Genomic DNA, 19,491 nt, shown 5'->3' on the forward strand with positions numbered 1-19,491 from the left:
AACAAGTCCTAATGAAGTCTTCAGCCTAATAGAGCCACTAAGAAGCATACTCTGATAGGTTGCTACTTAGATGCATCTACAATCTCATTGATGTGGATCCTTCCTCCTTCCAAAGGTCCGTCTCATTCTAAAATCCAACCATCACTTCTCATTCTTCCTGATCCTTGTCAAAATCCCTCAATCAATACGCAACAGGGCTGAAGCACTCAATGTCCCAGAAGTCTTCCTCCTAATATCTCAACACAATGCAGGTACAAGTGGAGCACATGAGTCGTCCATCTAGCTCTGTGGCCTTTGCTGTGGGACAACTCACCCCCTTTCAAATTACGTGTCTTTGGGACAATCTCTTTAACATGGCTTCCAGTGTTCAATTCTTCAACGGAAACAGAAGCTGTAGAAGGGTGGGATCTTAGTAGACCTAACTCTAGAAGAGGACTCAGATGCCCCCTTATCTTACAACTGAAGAAAGTGAGAAACTAGAGAGAGGAAACCCAAGATCTTTGGACCACCATGTGCTGAAGCCAAGATTCCAGCCCCCCTACTCTGGCTCCAGGATCAGATTGGGTACATCTGGGGCAGTCTTCTTTCCATCACCATGCTTCATACCATTTGTCTGACTGGCAATCTCAATTCTTTGGCATCCCTGGTGTTCCATACGTTAAGCTAAACAGTATTGCTAGAATTATCTTGATATTTAAAAGATATGCAGTTTAGGAATATAAGACTGGGTAGACGGTACCACAGAAGCTCAAAGGAGACAGGAATTCTTGAAGCAGGAAGGGGGAGTCATGGACAGTTTCACAGACTGAATGACATTTGAGCTGGAACTCCAAGGGCAAATAGGGTTTGAATGCAGTTGGGAGGAAGTAAGGACATTCTAGGGAGAGTGAACATCTTGACCAAAGCAAGAGAAATGGGAGAGTATGGAGGTATAGCCAGAGGAAAGCAAAGGTACATTTGGGGTGGGAAGTTTGGAATACTTCCATGAGAAATGAAGATTCAGTATAGATTTTAGAGCAGGAGCATTATGTGATAAGGGAAGACAGGAATGTTAAGGATGGATTCAAGTTGAGAAAGGCTAGAGGCACAGTTTGTTTAGAATATAGACCAAGGGAAAGTGAATGATGGGTAAATCAGAACAGCTTTGATGGGAAGGTATAAAAGGTCCAGATGAGAGGTGAGATGGTATAGATATGACATTAGCTGGTACCTCTGAGCTTGACCAGACAAGTCCATCTGTGCTGCCTAACAAAGACTTAATGGGACATATGATAACACACACAAGACCAGGTGGAAACCTGCAAGCACATGTGTCTCCCATTCCTAGCAGCCCTTTCAGCACAACCAGCCCCACTCCTCAGCTTCCTACACTATGAGGCATGGTCGGGACCCACTGATATCAAGTGGATGTGGCCATGCCCAGGATACTGGATCCCACTGATCAGGCCTTCTCTTGTAGATCCCCTTCTCTTGTAGATACATTCACCTAGAGGGAGAAGTGTCCATGAAGTAAGTGTCAGCTCATCCACATCATTGATTAATAGTGATTGGTCATCCTCTAAGACCTGCTCTTTTATTTCTTTATCACCTCTTTTCAGAAGAAGAAATCAAATGAGAGAAATGCAAATTAAAACAATTCAGAAGTACCACCTCACACCTATCAGATTGGAGCAAAATATTGATATTGGGGGGGATGTGGGAAAACAGGTGCACTAATGCACTACTGGTGGAGTCTCCATTTTAGAGAGCAATTGGAACTATGCTATACATACATACATACATACATACATACATACATAACATAACATAACATAACATACATAGATATAGCTATAAAACCATCCATACCATTTGATCCAGCAATACCACTAGTAGGTCTATATTCCAAAGAGAACATAAAAAAGGAAGAGAGTCTATTTGTACAAAAATATTTATAGCAGGTCTTTTTGTGGTGGCAAAACAATTGGAAATTGATGGGATGCTCATCCATTGGGGAGTGACTGAACAAGGTGTAGTATATGAATGTAATGGAACTGTGCTATAAGAAATGATGAGCAGATAGACTTCAGAAAAACTTGGAAAAATTTATGTGAACTCATGCAGAGTGAAGTGAGCAGAACCAGGAGAACATAATACACAATAACAGCAACACTGCACAGTGGTAAACTGTGATAGACTTAGCTCTTCTCAGCAATACAATCATCCAACACAATGCCAAAGGACTCATGCTGGAAAATATCATCCACAACCACATTACAAAGATAGAGTCTGAACACAGATTGAAGCAGACTATTTTCACTTTCTTTTTTTTTCATGTTTTTTTCCTTTGGTCTGTTTTTTCTTTCATGACATGACTGATATGGAAATGTATTTTACATGAATGCACATACATAACATGCCAAATTGCTTACTATTTCAGGGAGGGGAGAAGGAGGAGAGAGAGACAGAGAGATCTGAAATTCAAAAATTTTGAAATAAATGTTAAAAATTGTCTTTACATGTAATTGGAAAAAATGCTATTTTAAAAAAAGACGTCTCTGCGATTTAAGTTTTTCTATTTAGTCAATTGATGTATAAGTCATAAAAACTACTTTCATGAATTTTACTAGACAGGCATCAAGGTGGTTCATTGGATAGAGCACTAGGCTTGGGATCAGGAAGATCTGAATTCAGTTCTAGCCTCATACATTTTCTAGTAGTGTGGTCCTGGGCAAGTCACTTGCCCTCTCTCAGCCTCTGTTTCCTTATATATAAAATGAGCAAAATAATAGCACCTACCTCAGAGAGTTGCTGTGAAGATCAAATGAGGTAATCCTACAGTGCCAAGCAGGGTACCATGCACATAATAAGCACTATATAAATGTTGCTTATCCTTATTTACAAACATTCAGAGAACAATTCTAGTATTGCATAAAGTGTTTGTAAGAATAGAGAAACTTATTATATAAACTATATTTATAGTATTATATAACTATGCAATATATAACATTATATAAATGTTATCTTGATACCTAGAGCTAGAAGAATCAAAACAGAGAAGGACATCCAGCACAAACTAATATTCCTAACGAGCATCGAAGCCAAATTTTTAAATCAAATATTAGCAAAGAGGCTGCCATGACATATCACAGAGTTGCCACATTAGGATCAAATATGATTCATACCAGGAATGCAATGTTGGTTCAATATTACAAAAATTATCAAGATACTAGATCACATTAGTAAAAGAAAAAAACATATAGTTCTATCAATAAGCACAGGAAAAGCTTTGAATAAAATACAGCACTCATTTCTGGGGAAAAAGCCTAGAAAAACAGGATGAAAAGGGTACTTTTTTAGTATGGTAAGTAAACCAAGAAGTAAGATTACAAGTAATGAGGAGAAGACCAGAGGGCTTTCTGGTAAGAGAGGGAGAAAGCTAAGATGTTTGTTCTTACTGCGACTGTTGAATGTCGTGCTAGGAATGGGAGTCATAGTAATAAAGCAAGAAAAAGAAACTGAGGGAATGGCTTTTACAGATGAAAAAGAAGACCTCATAGAGTCAATTCAAATTAATCAAAATAAAGACTCCCACAAAGTTGTAGGATATAAAATAAACCCACAGAAATCATCAGCATTTCTGTATTACCAAAACACCTAACACAAAAAGATGGAAATAAAAATTCCATTTAAAATATTTATAGAATGCCAAAAATAGTTGGGAGTCTGCCTACCAAGACACCTACAGGAATTGTCTGACTAAAATCATAAAACTCTTTCCATAGAGATCTAAGTAACTGAAGGAATATTCCTTGCTCATGGCTAAGGCAAGACAATATAATAAAGATAACAAGACTGCCTAAAGTAATTTATTTATTCAGATCCATAGGAAAAAAATAACGAGATTCATCTAGAGAAACAAAAGGTCAAGTGTCTCAAAGGAAGTCATGAAAAACATGGCAAAGAAGGAGACCCCACTTCATACCATGCTGCAAAGCAACAGGCATCAAAATGATTTGGTTCTGGCTCAAAAATAAAGAGGAATAGTTGGTCAGTGGAACAGAATAGGTACACAACACATGGAAACAATCACATCTTTGAGTTCAAAGACCTTTGCTACTGGGGTAGGGAATCAAATAATCATCAAAATTGCTGGGAAAACTGGAAAGCAGCCTTGCAGAAATTTGGTGTAAATCAATCTCTCTTACTACCTACAAGGAAATGCTGCAAATGGATACATGATGTAGATAGGAAGTCAACAAGATTTATTGGTGAGGGAGGAGAGTTTGGGATGACATGATTGGATCTGCCCTTTAGGAAAACTAATTTGATGGTTAAATAATCTTAATGTCCACCATGTTAAGAGGCCTTTGCACTTGCTGTGGCTACTTGTTACTCTCTCTATCACATCTGGAAGGGGCAGAGCTGGGCTGGTTCTGGGCTTTGGTCTCTAGCATTCATGATATGCTACAATAGCACCACATGAATCATGGGCCAAAGCTGCATGGTGTTTATTTGTTAATAGCCAGGCTGGAAAAAGAAAAAGAAAAGCGCTGTAACAAATCTGCATCATTATATGGGTAATTCCAACATTGGTCATTTCCCCAAAATGAATGCTCCATCTGACACACTGCTCCTCTCCCTTCTTTGTCATTGTGGGATCCTGGCACCTTTCCCGAGTCTTACAGTCTGAGAAGATTGCCTAAAGTGTCCAGTAGTTCTCCCAGCCAGGCTATGTCAGAAGCCAGCCTGGAACCAGGGTCTTTCTGGCTTCGAAGCCAAGGTCCTGCCACCACTCTACCCTGGCTGCTCCCTGAAATAGAAATGAAATAGTGGAATTCACCCTCTTGGGCACTTTGTTGTCTTTTTATCGTGACTTTATTAAAAATGTTCGAATGTGGGCTCATTAAGGATGATGTAGTGTAGAGTTCCCTTCCTTTTTTTGATCTTTTCCTGGTCCACTACATTACTCTGCCCATGTCTTCTCCTCTTGTATAAATACTGTCGAGGACTTTCTGTGGTCCATGCTCAGCACAGCAACCCCATCTCATCTCTGTGCCTTTGTCCTCCATGCCAGGATTGCCTTTCCTCCTAGATTCCTAGATTCCTTCAAGGCTCAGGTCAGGTGCCATGGAGCCTATCCCTACCCCAGATACTAGTGTCTCCTCCTACAAAACAAAAGAAAACAAAACTCAAACCCCTCTAGGCTGAAAACAAGAACTCTATTTGCCTTTACATGTTCCCTAGCATAGTAGGGGCTAATTAAGTGTTTGTTAAATGAATGACTGATGGAATGAAATGAATTAATGAATGACAATTTCCCAAGTCATCCTACTTGGCAAGCCTTTCACTGCCAAACTCCTGGGAATAGTGATTAACACTCATGGCATCCGCAGCCTCTCCTCTTGCTCCCTACCCAATCCCTTGCAGTTTGGCTTTGAACCTCACCCTGCTCTTTCCAAAGTGATGGGTGGCTGCTTCATTGAAGGATTTGGCCCCAGCTTTCCCTTGGCCTTCCTCCTTCCTGTTTTCTGCAGTATCGGGCTTGGTGCCCACCCTCCTCCAGGGAGGTGCCCATTCTCCCCTTTCTGGGTGTGGTGACGCTGCTCCTCCCTGAGGCTTTCCCAGTCTCTCTAACCTTTCCCTCCTTTCCCCTTGGCAGAGGCGGGCGGCCACAAGGGGGGCACATCACACATCTTTTCACCCATTTTTGGCATCTGGACAGGTTAGGCTGATTTTTTTCTTCTTTCCATTTTCTTTAAATAACATGGATTGGCTCTCTGGGTGGGGAGAAGAAGGAATGCTAGGGAGAAATTATGGTGATTTAAAGAGAACAAAAACTTATTGAAACTTATTGAAAACTTAAAGAAAATAAAAACTTATTTTAAAATAGACAAAAAGTCATTCCAGAGTCTATCTTGGCTGCCTCATACAGGCTTCAAGAGGTGCTGGAGCCCGAGAGGAGAGACAGCCACCAACCCCAGAGGCTTGAAGGTTACTGTAATTGTTCATGAAAGGATCACTAATAAGGGGCAGCTGGAAACCTCTCCAAGGTACCCAGGAGGAAAGAGGATTCTGCCCATCACCAGTCAATTAATCTGACATCTCCAACTCAGAAATGATTTACACATGTAATATGAATCCATCAGTGAGGGGTGGGAGAACAGCTTCCTAAGAACTTGCAGACCCATAAATCACAGCTTAAAAATAGGTCACACCAAATCAACCTAATTGTCTTCTATTTTTAATGCAAATTCTTTTCATTGATTTTTAAAATGGATGTCCCATTAGAACACATTAATCATGACCCCAGAAGTGTATTTGTGTTACAAAAAACCCCAGGTGAAGGCTAAAAAGCCATTTCTATCCCCTGAAAATCAAGAAGCGGTAAGACAAAAGCAGAAGACTTTGATCTAGGAAAAAACCCATTCTGGTCAGAATGATAGGGCAGGAGCTGTAATGGTGGCCATTACTGGCCTACTTAGTGGCAGCAGCACCCTATACTGCAATGCTGCAGCTAACCCTTGGGACTTGCAATTCTGAGCCTAGCTTCCGTCAGAGCCTAGCTCAAGAACCACCTTCCATAGGAAACCTTTACCAGTGCCCCAGTACCTAACTGAGCCTTCTCCCAGACCCAAATCTGGGTCCAGCACTCTAACCATTGCACTAGCTCCATGCCTTACTATCTACATCAGGGGATATTTTGGCATCACCATAGACACAAGCCCTCTGCAGCTGTTTGGCACATACCTGGCACACAACATGGTGGTCATGTTCTGCCTCGTGCTAGACTAGAATCACCTTAAGAGCAGGAACCATTTTCATTTTTCTGTATGTCCCCAGCACTCAGCCCAGTGCTAGTCACATAGTAGGGGCTGGATGGACACCTGTTGATTCATTGATTCATTGACATACTCATCAAACAGACATGTGGATTGGCTGCTATTCTCTTCCTGATGTGGACATAAGGGAGGTTGGTTTACCTTGGTGTGTGTGCTTCACCCACCTATAGATCCATCTCCCTGCAATAGAGCTTGATATTAATAGGAATAATTTTTTAAATTGTCACCTTCCTCTTTCCCACTTGTACCTACTTTCATCTTCTGGAAACACTTGGAAACTCATCTGCTGCCCTAAGAAAAGGCAGAAGGAGTCTTCTCCTAGGCAGCATGATGTGTTCTTCATAACAATCATCAGTCTGGAGCTGGGAGTAACCACGGGGCTGTCAAGTCCAAACTAAAAGAGGCTTAGTCCTTTGTCCAAGGTCAAAGAAACAGTAGCATCTGAGATGAGATTCACACATGTATGCTCTGAGTCCATAACCACTGATTGGCCATTCCATCCTTCTGCCTCAGGCTTCCCTCCAGAAGGGACCACAGAAAAGAAGCGCCTTTGTTGTTCAATAACAAGTATGGCTCTGCCATGTTAAAGCCTAGGGCTGTTCTACGGGGTTTTTTTCATCCATTGTTTGTTATATTGATTTATGTTTGCTGGAAGCCATCAGGTTTATACTTTAAGAAAAAAAAAAGATTTGGAACTAAAAAGGACTTAGAGTTCACAGAAATGTCGACCTAAAGCCAAAAGGACCTTGGATACCACCATCTTTCCCACATTCAACTCTCTCATTTTACAGATGAGGAAATGGAGTCCCAGAAAAGTTTCTGATCTTGTCCAAGGTGACATGGATAGTAAAGCAGATAACTGGTACAACAGACAAGAGGCTGAACCTGGAGTCAAGAAGAACCATGTTCAAATACAGTTTCAGACATTTACTAGCTGAGTGACCCTAGGTAAGTCATTTAACCACTGTCTGCCTCAGTTTCCCCAACTATAAAATGAGGATAATATACCTTCCTCCTAGAATTGTTGTGGAAATAAAATGAGATAATATTGGTGAAATACTTTTCAAACCTTAAAGTGTTAGGTAAATGTGAGCCATTATCATTGAAAAGCTGGGTTTTTGTACCCAAGAGCAAGCCTTCACATTTTCTTTCCTTGTTGAATTTCATCTTGTTGGGTTGAGCTCAGATCTGTAGCCTAAGATCCTTTTGGATCTAGACAACATATTCTAGAATGCTGGTTAATTCCAGTTTTGTTTTATCTGTAAATTTCAGCACCAATTCCTTTCTGCACCATCCTCTGGCTTAAGAGAGTCTCTCTAGAGAGGATGGAGGGCACTTATTGACCCTTTCTTTCTGTAGCAGAGCTCACAGTGCCATGCTGTCCCAGTATGGAAGTGGCTGTTCTTGTCCAAGTACCCAGTTCATGTCTAAGGAAAGGCCCCTGGGATGGCCAAAAGAATTGAGGGGAAAAAACCCTTAATGAATGTGGGTGCTGAGTATATCATGGAAAACAATGGAAATCAGTTCAATGCAAAGCTTTATTACAAGCGATGGGGAAAATGGGGAAGGGGGAGAGGAAAAGGGATCCAACACACAACTGACATATATACACTAACACAGAGTGTAACTAGTGTAAGGGCAGTGTTACTTTGAGGAACACGGAGACTTGGATCCATTCAGCAGAAAAGGAGTGCTCCAGCAGGAAAGAAACCTCCTGCTGGAGGGGAAGTTGTACTCCTACTGGGGGGAAGACACACTTCAGCAGGAGGAGAGGGTAGCCCCCAAGTGCTCTTCTGAGACGAGCTCTTCTACTGTGATTTTGGATGACCTCCCTGCAGGTGGCTGAATTGCCTATCAGGGATCAGGGCAAAATAACATTGGCAGGAGGTACTAATATGGAGCAAAACAACCTAGTTTTATTTTATTTTCATTTGGGGAACACAGCTGTACCCAAGCTTCAAAAAATGTTGTTGTTGGTATTTTTCCATGAGTATATTCTATAAGCTACAACCTCTCTTACAGGAGACAGTCCTGATGGCCTCCAAACCATCAGACCCAAACTTAGAACAATGGTTTCCAGACATGGGTTCTATAACCTATAGTCTGGTCTCCATTAAGGAAAAACTGGTGGTCTCAAGACCAGCAGGTCCAATATTAGAACATTTCAGTTTTGTATTATCTGAAAATCTGGTGAGCAGGATATCTATGCTTTTATCCAAATTAATAAATTTGCTTAAAGGCACAGGGCCAGCCAGAGGCCCTGGAACACACCACTCAATACCTCTTTTCTCACTGTCATCGAACTATTAACAGCCACTCTGAGTCTGCCCTGCCAGACCAGCTGGTTGCGAACTTATCCAATTGTGTTATTAGCTACTCCATAGCTATCTTCTCCACAAGAACAGAGACACTTTGTTGAGAGCCTTGCCTAAGATCTAAGTAAACTCTTTCTACAACATTCCCCTTATCTTCAACATAGGTAATCTGGTGAATAAGAGGTATAGGTCAGCTTGCATGGCCTCTTCTGACCCTTTGTCATCACCACTTCCTTATCTAAATATCCTCTGACCTCATTAATACTAAACTAGTTAACATTAAATTCCTTGGTGTCTATGTTCTCTGATCTCCTGGTCTAGAATTTTTCCCCATATCAAAGTAAAGTTCACTGGAAGACAACAGAGTTCACAGACCCTGCTATCCTTCCATCATTCCCTCTTCAGTCCTAGAGACTAGGGCTTCTTAAACTTTCTCTACATGAGACCCCTTTAGCACTTCTTAAACTGTGGGTCCTGAGAATTGCTGCTTATAGACTCACTCCTATCTTCCATGATTTTTCCCATGTCACAGACATGACCATCACAGCCTTCTTAGTCTTCTTAGCCTAAGTGAGGTGGACAGTTTCCTGTACATGCAACCAGGGCCAGTACTATCCTCCCAGAACTCATTTGGAGTAGGGACTGAGGCTGGTTAAAAGCAAAGTCTTCCAAAGTAGAGGAGGCTTAAATAGCTTTGAGGCTCTTGAGGAATCTGCTATCAAAGGTGAAAGAGTCAGAAAGTGAAGAGAAATTTTGGAGAAAAAAAGGAAAAAAAAATTGAAATTGAAAGATCTAAAGAGGAAGAAAATCCAGTTAAAAAGTTAGCAAGAGGAGATAAATCAACAGAGATGATGTTAAAATGAAGAAAAATGATCACCAGAACATCTAACTGAGTCCAAACTTCTCTGTGAGACCAAGCAATGATGAAATAGAAGACTCCAAGAAAGCATGGAATTGCTAATGGTTCAAGAAAAAATAAGGTGAAAGGAAATAAGGAGCTACCATGTGCCAAGTGTTTTATAGTATCATCTCATTTGATCCTCACTTCAACCCCGGGAGATAGGTGCTATTATTATCCCCATTTTACAAATGAGGAAACTGAGGCAGACAGAAATTAAGTAAGTAATCTGAGATCAGATTTGAACTCAGGTGTTCCTGACCCCAGGTCTGACACTCTATACATCATACCACTTAGCTCCCTAAATCCTTTTGCACCAGGATTTTTTCTTTGGGAATTCATTTATAGCTTTTAAATTTTCTTTTTCTGAAATTGAGTCATTTAGATTTTCTGTCTTGTTCTCTTATCTGGGCAATTTACATTTTTGTAAAACTAATCAAATTCATATAAGTTTCCAGTATATAACCGGGTAAATTGTTTTGAATAATTTTCTTTATTCATTTTTGTGAATTTTTTTTCCTTTATACTGACAATTTGGTTTTCCTCTTCTTTTTAAGTCAAATTATCTAATGGTTTACTTAAGTTGTTAGTCTAATTAAAACCAGCTTTTCTGTGTTGTATACTGAAGTTTTCTCTTTTACATTTTGCCAACCACTTCTTCACTTTTTCAGAATTCCCAAGCCAAATTAGGACTTTCTATTAGAGAACGGCTTTGTGTACTTCTGAAGGGAATGTTGGGGCTCTGCTTGGTTCTCATTTGTATTCTCCAGCATCTTTCTGTTGCTTTGTCTGGGTGTTGAGTGCTATGATTTTCAAAGATCTCCAAGTGACTTAGACCAGGGTCTTGCTGACTTGCACTCTAAGGGGTCTGGTCTAGGTCAAAGTCTGACCACTGCCCTTAGTCAAGCTCTTTACACTGATGTGGATCTAAATCAAAGATGTTGAACCTGGCCCATAACACTTCCAAATGTGTCCTGAACCAGATTAAAATGTAATTGGGAAATGTTTCACAAAATAAACAAAAATTCAATACGACCCAAATAGTGTTAATTTGTCATTTTTGAAGTCAGTATTTGACACACAGGGATCCACTTCCATTTGAGTTTCACATCACTGGTCTAAGCAGCACAACTACAGGCTTGCCCTTGGTAAGAGCTCCAATAATGTTACCACCCCTAGCCCTTGGACCCCTCAGCGATCTGGGAAGCTCTGTAGGTTCAGAAGAGCAGAGGAGACAACATCCACATAAGTACATTCAAACAAGTTCCAGACAAGATAAATGGGAAATAATCTTAGCAGAAAATGTACTGAGATTAAGGAGGCTTGGTGAAGTGTTCTTTCCCAGGATACAACCTCAGCACAGGTTTGAGCTGATGACATTGCCCTGGAGAACAGCCACACTGTGTTTAAGACCGCAAAACCCAGTTCTGCAGTTAGAATGACACAGCTATTGGCTGCTTCCTATTGCTTCTCCCTGGGTTAGAAAGATGTTTCATTGTATTTTGTCTTTGGATTTCCTGGTCTCTCTTTAGCACTCTTCCTAAATCTTTTAAGGACTTGAGGGAAAGGTGTAGAATGTCTTGAGAATGAGGATTATCTGTTTTTTGTCCTTGCATTCCTAGTGTCCGTCATGGTGCCAGACACATAGTAACTGTTTGTTTAATAAATGCTTGTTAGTTGGAGGGAGAGATGGAAGGAGGGAGGGAGGAAAGGAGGCATGAATCTTTGTATTGATGGTAAAAACATCAATAAATAAATAAGAGGTGATGTGAACACTAACAGTTTAAGTGAGTGAAGCAAGCCCTCTCATAGGAGACAACCCTTGAGTCAAATTTTGAATAAAGCTAAGAACTGGAAGAAGTAGAAGTGATAAGTGACTGCATTCCAGGTAAAAGGAACAGCCTCTCCCAGCCACAGACATGAAAAGTGTAACACTGAGTTTGGAGTGCAAGTCAGCTACCTTGGTTGGAATGCATGAAAGGGAAAGATATGAAGCAAATCTGGAAACAATGCTTGAATCCCTGCTTTAAAACACCAAGGTCTTCTCCTGAAGCAATGGAGAGACACTGAAGGCTTTGGGCAGAAGAATAACCTAGTCAGGTCTGTGATTTTGGCAGCTGTGTGTACAGAATTGTCCATTCTACTTACCTCCAAACTAGCTTAATGGGTATTTCCAAGACCACAGCTCAACAAATAAGCAGAATGTTGCCAGTTATCCCTATGGGCCATGGGCCACAACATAGATCCTGGGCCAAAAGCATAAATTAAGAGCTGGGAAGGAGTTCAGAGGTCTTTTAATATTCCCATCTCATCTAATAGACAATGAAAGTGGTGCTTAAGAAGGACAAATGATTGACCAAAGTCACAACCAGGATCATAGCTCTAGATCTAGAAGGGACCTTGAGGGTCCAACCCCCTCATGTTACAGAGGAAGAAACTGAGGCCCAGTGACAAAGGTAGTTTTTGAACCCAGGTCCTCAGTCTCAAAATCTTTCCCTTGCTTCATCATGGCTTCTGACTCATCAATGAGTGTCCCCAGCACTTAATCTGGCCCATCCAGTAAGCACTTAACACTCTGTCCTGCATTCATTCTGAAATGCAAGAGAATGAAGGAAAGTTTACCCAAAACAAATGAAAATTAAATCCATCCCACCACTGCTTTCACTATGTGCTAAGTCCTGAGTCCTGGGCTCCAAGAAGCCCAGCTTTGACTCCCCTTTCCCCAAAAAAGAGAAATGATTGCAAAAGCAGAGTTCCCAATCACACTGTTAACCTCACTCCTGTGCACCAGCCATCTTAACTCCATGGCCTCCTATGCACCTCCATTTTTTTCAGCTGTCAGTCACCAGCCTATCTCTGAACCTCAGTTTCCCCATATACCAAATGAGGAGGGGGCGTGGGTCAGACAGGGAATTAAGTCCCTCCCAGTTCTAACTTTTTGTGGTTCTAAGACATATAGAATGCCTGCTGTCTGTATATTGCATAGAGCACTACACAGGAGACAGCCTACAAGAAGTATGTTGCACTTGGGGTCCAGAAAGACCCCTGTTTAATTCCTAAACCTGACACTTACTAGCTGTGCAACATAGGCAAGTCGCATACCTCTCCGAGCCTCAGTTTCCTGATGTGCAAAATGGAGAAAATGATATGGGGGTGGGAATAGGGGTACTTGTGAGTATCAAATGAGAAAATGTGTATTAAAGCTCTCTGAAAACTTCAGAACACCAGAGACATGTGCATTCTCATTATTACAAGTGTTTTCTTGGCCCAGACTTTTGATGTCAACAATGTGGTGAATACCTAGTGTGGAAATGCAGTCCACCAATACAGATCAGCAGCTCCTTTCTAACTTAGTGTCTCTAAGAGGTGCTTAGGCTCTGAGAATTCGGGTTATTTGCCCAGTAGGTGCCAGGATATGACTGGAACAAAGGTTTTCCTGACTCTAAGGACAGCTCCTCTGTGCTGGCTCTCCTTGAACCCACTGGCATTAAAGTAACCTCACAAAACATTCATGAAACTGTAGCTCCACATTTTTACTACCCCTCTCTCTAACCCCAGGAAGACCCTGAGAACATCAAGCTTTCCACTCAGTGACTTTTATTGCAAATAAAAATAATTCCTGAAACAATAGGACATCTGGCATGTAGACTGGCACCAGCCTGGCAGTCCCTGGTCAGGGACAGCCTAGACTCAGAACTGGGAGAAGCCTCAGAAGTCTTGTTTTACAGGAGAAGAAACCGAGATCCAGAGAAATCAAGTGAATTGCCCAAAGTCACACAGAGAGTGACCATCCAAAGAGGGTTGGGAATCCCAGTCCTCTGACTCCAAATTCCATGTTCCTGAAGCTACCCCTCTCTGTCTCCAGGATCAGGGCTGTTTCCATACCTGAATAGCTCTCCCAAGTGTTGTGAGGACCTGCTGAAGAAGGAGAAGTGTTGTGCCTTGGGAAATAGCTGTAGGTTTGGAGTCAAAGAGCCCAGGGCCAACTTCTCATATCAGTGGCGTTTATGAAGCACCTGCTGTGTACCAGGCACGGTGCTGAGTACTGAGGATACAGAGAAAGTCAAAAAACACCCCTACTTTCAAAAAGCTCACAGCCTGATGAGAAGATGACATGCAGAATATTTTGTACAAACACTGTTTTTACAAGGCAAATTACAGACACTATCAGAAGGTGCTAAGATTAAAGAAGATTGGGAGAGGCTTCTTGCAAAAGATGACACTGGTGTGCTGGTAGATGTTTAACACCTGCCTCCCCAGGGGAAATGTAAGTGTTTAGTTATTTCCAACCCTTTGTGACTTCATTTGGGCTTTTCCTGGCAGAGATATTGGAGTGGTTTGCCATTTCTTTCTCCACCTCATTTTACAGATGAAGAAACTGAGGCAGACAGAATTAGGTGACTTGCCCAGGGTCACACAGCTAATAAGTTTCTGACGCTGCTTTTGAATTCAGGTCCTCCTGTCGCCAGGCCTGACTATCTATTCATATCCATTAAGCCATCTAGCTGCTTACAAAATAAGTAGAATACACTTTTAGGCTCAATTTGCATCATTAACAATTTCTCCATCACTTTTTTAAACCTAGACAATCAACAAAATAAGAAACAAACTCTAATTTCTAGCATGTGCTTATTTACCACATCCACTGAAAAGTTTACCATCATCAGGTTTAAGCTGACTCCAGTATGCCCTTTGACTGAGACTTGGAGGACGTCAGAAGAGCCAAGGAAAGAACTTTACTGGTGTGGAGGTCAACGAAGAAGATGCGCGGAGGCTGGTTTGTGGGCAAGGAACAAGCCACTAAGTAACGCAGGAGCCAACTGGGCAAGTCAACTTCTTTGGCCACGTCTATAAAATGAGAACGCCACCGAGGGCCCTTCTCCATCTTAATCTGGGATTCGCCAACAAGACACCGAACTGGTTCAGAAGGTGTGCCTTTCTATTGAAGTCTCCGGGTCCCACGGGAAATGGGTTCATGTGATACCTCCCGGAAGTCCTAGATCTTAGAACAACAATTTTTTAAAACCCTCCTGAGTCCCTTAGAGGAGGCAAAGCAAGTCAATCATGTCATCTGCAGTTTAGTCTTATGAGTTTGCCCCAGACTTCGGACTCCACCTCCCTCGTTGGAGATGAGAAAACCTCCCTCGGAGTGGAATCCGTCCCCTGTGCCTTCAACACGCACATAAAAGCAGCCCTAAGTGTCTGTGCGCTCCAGCGCTGCTGCCGCCACTACTGCAGCACCTGATAAATCATTGATATAAATTAATGGGCATGAAAGAAACTGATCCGCCCTGGTCCGTAATTACTGGAAGCAGCCTCATGTATTTTTCATGAAAGTGTCGCTCCGTCTCTCGGAGGGTTTTTCTTTTTCTCCTGAAATGCAGTATCTCGGCTATTTCTCATGCTTTCAATAAAAGCTTTCAACTGCTTCCAGAACCCTCACCAGCCGCTGGGAGCTCGTGTCCTTTGCTCTGGTTCCAACACGGAAATCTCATGAACCGAAGTCAAGATATTGTCGGACTGAGTGAGGGGCACTGAGGGCACACAAAACCACCTCCGTGATGCATTGCCCAGATTCCATCAACTCCTAGAAAATGGCCACGGGTAAGAGGTTTGCAAGGTGATGATTCTGTAAATCATGGATAGAACTTACTTCAATTAGGAGATAATCCCATAAAGGCTACTTGGTAACATGTTCTCAGCTAGATTTAGGCAGAGGACTAGTGGGGAAAAAACAACCTGCCATATTGAATTGAGAGTCTAGAAATCTGGGTTCTAATCCCAGCTCAATTACTAATCGCAACCTTAGAGACATCCCTTTTGCTCTCTGGACCTCAGTTCTCTCATAAGTGCAGTGGCTGGTAGGCCAAATTTCTGAAAAAGTTTTAATGAGAACCTCTCTCCAGATATCCTCACCTGCTGGTGCCTCACCATCATAGACAATCTTGTATATCCTTTGGACATCATAGATACACATACTGTGTGTGTGTGCCTGTTGTTTCTACCACGAAGAAGTGTTAACAGAATTTAATTGAGCCAGTCTCTAATCAGGGAATGCACGAAGCTGCACGGAGCAGGCTTAGAGACAGGAGTGCCTGGAGTCACGTGGCAGTTTAATTCATTAGTTTCATTATGAGGAACAGATTTGCACATTGGTGATTCTCTTGATCAAAATTCCACCTTGCTGAAGAATTCCACACAAATCACAAGTGGGAAGGGGAAGGGGTGGTGGAATTCAAAAAATCGTTTCCCAGGCTTGGGTGATTTCCCATGAGAAGCCCACAAGTGGAAGTCAACGCAATTTTGGAGTCCAGTCTTTGGGGGTCATTACTTGGTGGGTCACAGGACCAGAGTTCTGTGATGGGAACAGGTTCTACTGTCTTTAACTGGCTCCACTTAAGGTACACAGGCTCAAGAATTCAGTGGTTGTGAGAAAAGTCAAGGTTTGACTGAGCATGTCAAGCTGCATTGTGGTCTTCTGACACAAGCTAGAAAAGGCAACTCTGAACAACCTAATCTATTAGCATATTCATTACATTTTCGATTATTATTAAAGTCAAAATTCCCTTCATATTCTCTTCTTTCTGCCATAAAGGTCAGAACAATGCTTGAAGATCCATGAGGAACATTCATTTGAAACATGATTTTAATTTCATGTAAGAATTAGTGAGTTACAAGTCAAATGCCAAGGTAGACGGCAAGGCAAAGAAAGCAAAGAAACATCAGACCAGGGAGGGCAGAACGGAGATGCTGACAAGGTTTTCAGGCAACCAGGAGAGTGGATCAAAGGAAGATGAGGAGACATTCCTCAGAATGGTTTGGCCCCTATTTCATAGATCTTCTTCTCGCTCGTTTAGAACATTAAAGTCTTCCTCTAGGAGGGATGACTGATTGACATAGAAACAACATTCCTCCCCAATGATTGAACAGGCCCCCCTCTTTTGACCATTCAGGTGCCCAGCACCCAATGGTTTTTTAATTCCATGAAATCATGTGAATCAATCTGCATCTGGAGGCTGGTGACAAGCTTCCTGCACTCCAGGCCCATGGCTAGATCTGCCAAGAGGTTCCAGACAGACAGGTACAGCATGCCAAAGGTGGCTGCAGTACAGGTCTGAGATCCAAAGGATTCCACCAGAGCCGCAATGGGCAGGAAAGCAAGCCTTCATGGCTGATAGAGGGACAGTTCTAACAGGAGAGGACTTCAGCAGAGTGGTTCCCTCTGAGTAGAGACAAACTACAGAAAAAAGCACTGAGGCCTTCCCAGAATCGAGGGAGACTGTGATATAATGTGGAACTGCATAAGAGCAGTCCTGTGGAGGGGGAAAATTCAATGCAAAGGTGAAGGTGTGAGAGAGTGAATCCCAGAAAGAATGAGTGAGGCTCACAGAGCTTGGCGCCTCCAGCCATGGGTGTTTAGCTCTGGCATGGTTATGGAACCAGAGACTTTTCTGGGATTCCCACACTAACCCAGAAATTGAACTGATGCCTCTACAGTTGCCTTTGCTGTGGGTGAAGGCTAGAAGTCTGACACCTGATGTGGAAGGGCAGGCCCCCCCAACTCCAGAACTCCACTCAACACAGGGACTTTCTGCAATATAATGAGATGCCCCAGTCCCACTGTGGCCACAGGAGCTGGCCAGGGGAATCAATGAGGCATTTAGGAAAGCAACCTATGTGGAGTTCAGAATAAAGGGGAGCTTACATTGCATGGGATTTAATGATCCAAGGACAGGGTCCATGTTGTCAATTATACCCTGGTGCAGAGTGGAACCTGCATCTCCAAAGAGGCTCCCGATATAAAGGACCCTGCAGGTAAAGGATCTGACTTGGTAGGGGCCCTAAAACCTGCTGTTACATCCATTGATTCTCAGTTAGAGTGCTTCTTTTTCTCATGGGCAGGTGCAAGGCTTGTGACTGGTAGTGTCCTGAGAATGGGGTCAGAAGTAACAGGAGTCACGAGCTGCTCCCTTCCAATGAGCTGCTGCTCTATGAAGCACACAGGGACTGGGTGGATTCTCAGTATGAGGAAGAGCAAGGTTTTTGGAGCATGTCTCAGGGGGCCAGTAAAATAGAGCCCCTCCCCCACTGGGGTCATGATCCAGGCTTCTAATGGGGTATCTAGGGCTAAAGCTGCAAGGGTTTGAGACCTTGAATGACTCACCCAACAGTGAGATAAAGTGAGCATTTTAGAGAAGTGTTGCCTTGGGCTCCTGAGTGGTGGCTTTGTGACATACCTCTCCTGTTGACCAGAGTGAAGAAATTAGAAGGAGAACAAGTATTTTGGAAAGGGAGAGGTCAGAGATTGCTATAGTAGCAAGAAAGAACAGGCTTAGTTCACAGAGGGAGTGGCCACAAACCTCGGGTCATGTCCAGTTGCTTGGGTCAGTGGTCTGCGTCTGATGTTGGCCACTTCTCATCCTAGGGTCTTGGGACAGCTCTCTACTTCAGATGTCAGCTGTTTCAGAACCCCGTTCAACTCTTATGGTCAGGTCACCAGTGGTTCCACAGTCCAGGTGTATGGTATAGCCCTTTTGAGATGTGACAGAGAAATCCAGGACTCCACTCCTCGGAATTTGGCTGCAATGGAGGTGGTGAGTGGGATATCTAAAAGACCTTTCTACTATGACTCCAACGGGTTTTTTCGGAAGTGCCATTTCCAGTAGACCCAGCTGCATCAGAGGCTGAATCTCAGTTGGTATTTCTATACAATGGGACTGTGAGACAAGTTGATGAATCTCTGATATCTTCTGAACCAACCCAAGACAGTATTGTAGGAGGGAGACTTTGGCTGCTGTGCTTCCCCCCTCATGGGTAAAGTGGCATTGGGTGTTACTCTTTCATCCATTCCTGATGACTATGTGTGATAGGTGCAGTGGATTTCTTTAGGAACCACTCCCCATAAGGGAATGATTTTTTCCTAAAAGGATGTTTGTTACCCCAGGGATTGTGGCAGTATGAAGGGGGAACACATCCACCTACAGGGAAAACGTACAAACCAGAACCAAAGCATATTTATAACCAGGTGGCAATTGAATGAAGATGATTTGCCCGATTTCAGAGAGGAAACTCCTCAGGGCAGACTTCAGAGGCTTGGGTACATCTTGCTTGGGGCAGGAGGTGGCAGCAGCCGGGTGGAAACTCTGACCCATAATCCCATAGTCTTATCAAGTTCGCATCCTTCCTTTTGCAGCTTTTTTGCTTTGTGAGTGTGTAGTAGTTTCTCTCCTCTCCTTTTCTCTCCTGTCCTTCTGCCCAGGGGAAGGTAAACTCCATGGCCAAAAGCCGCCTTTTTCCTTTGGGTTTACTGGCTACATTTCTTGCTCAAAAATCAAGCCTTAAACCCAGTTCATTCTGAAGTTCATACATTGGAAACATGTCCCCACTCACCTAGCACAGAGTGGATATAATAACTGAATAATAATTGTTTCTCTTTTACCCAGGAACCCTGAGAGTC

At 42.6% G+C, this 19,491-nt stretch overlaps 1 protein-coding gene across 4 annotated transcripts in view; it reads left to right on the forward strand.

Moving 5' to 3' along the window:
- TRPM8 (transient receptor potential cation channel subfamily M member 8) overlaps nt 1–19,491 on the forward strand; it is a 103,045-nt gene continuing 83,554 nt past the window's right edge. The window contains exons 1-2 of one of the 4 annotated variants that reach the window (XM_072640726.1): nt 1–7,769; nt 18,460–19,491. The exon at nt 18,460–19,491 is cut by the window's right edge and continues 18,936 nt beyond it. The gene's annotated coding sequence lies outside the window, so the exon portion shown is untranslated. The other 3 variants (XM_072640725.1, XM_072640727.1, XM_072640728.1) reach the window with 3 other exon arrangements.

Source organism: Notamacropus eugenii, chromosome 2 (genome assembly GCF_028372415.1).
Source record: "Notamacropus eugenii isolate mMacEug1 chromosome 2, mMacEug1.pri_v2, whole genome shotgun sequence".
NCBI classification, from domain to species: Eukaryota; Metazoa; Chordata; class Mammalia; order Diprotodontia; family Macropodidae; genus Notamacropus; species Notamacropus eugenii.